Raw genomic sequence first — 630 nt, forward strand, 5'->3', positions numbered from 1 at the left:
ATAAATCTTATTTGTGAAATAAATTAGAGTTTATATGGTAAATCAGATTGATACGAAGTCACATATGTAATTCTAAAAAAAAGGTAAATAAAAAATCTTATTTTAGTAACAATTTCACGTGTGTTATTTACTATCTTTCGTTCGGTATGCCATTTCGAATTTTCATCTGAATATTACATGACACAAAAATTATAAAATTTCCTTAGATTAGATTAGCAAATTTGTCATTCGCGCAAGTGCTGCCAACATATAAGCCGATTCTTTCGTTCCAATCCTGTCTATTTAGTTTATATCAGTTGGATATATTCAAGTATATGATGAAACTCCTGGAAAATACACTCAACTCAAGTTAGGTTCTTAATATAAACACGCGTAACCTATGTAAACATGACCAAACCCACACCTACCCAATTGCCCACAAGCTAAAGATACGAATTACATGCAAATTGTATTATTTTAGCATTCCTATCTCTTCAGCTTACTTATGACATAATGAAGAATAGTGAGATAATGCCATTTAACGAAATATTAATTGGCTATATACAAGGAAGAAATATATATTTATATATATATATATATATATATAAATATATATAAATATATATATCTACATATATATACTTATATATA

The 630-nt window shown here is 26.8% G+C and overlaps 1 protein-coding gene across 2 annotated transcripts in view; it reads left to right on the plus strand.

The window, feature by feature from the left end:
* LOC122258217 (cytoplasmic dynein 2 light intermediate chain 1) overlaps positions 1 to 112 on the plus strand; it is a 35,205-nt gene extending 35,093 nt beyond the window's left edge. For both annotated transcript variants that reach the window (XM_086549742.1, XM_086549741.1), the window contains exon 10: positions 1 to 112. This exon is cut by the window's left edge and continues 792 nt beyond it. The gene's annotated coding sequence lies outside the window, so the exon portion shown is untranslated.
* The last annotated feature ends 518 nt before the right edge of the window (positions 113 to 630 follow it).

This window comes from Penaeus japonicus, unplaced genomic scaffold (assembly GCF_977035675.1).
Source record: "Penaeus japonicus unplaced genomic scaffold, GWHDUDI00000001_assembly GWHDUDI00000022, whole genome shotgun sequence".
NCBI classification, from domain to species: domain Eukaryota; kingdom Metazoa; phylum Arthropoda; class Malacostraca; order Decapoda; family Penaeidae; genus Penaeus; species Penaeus japonicus.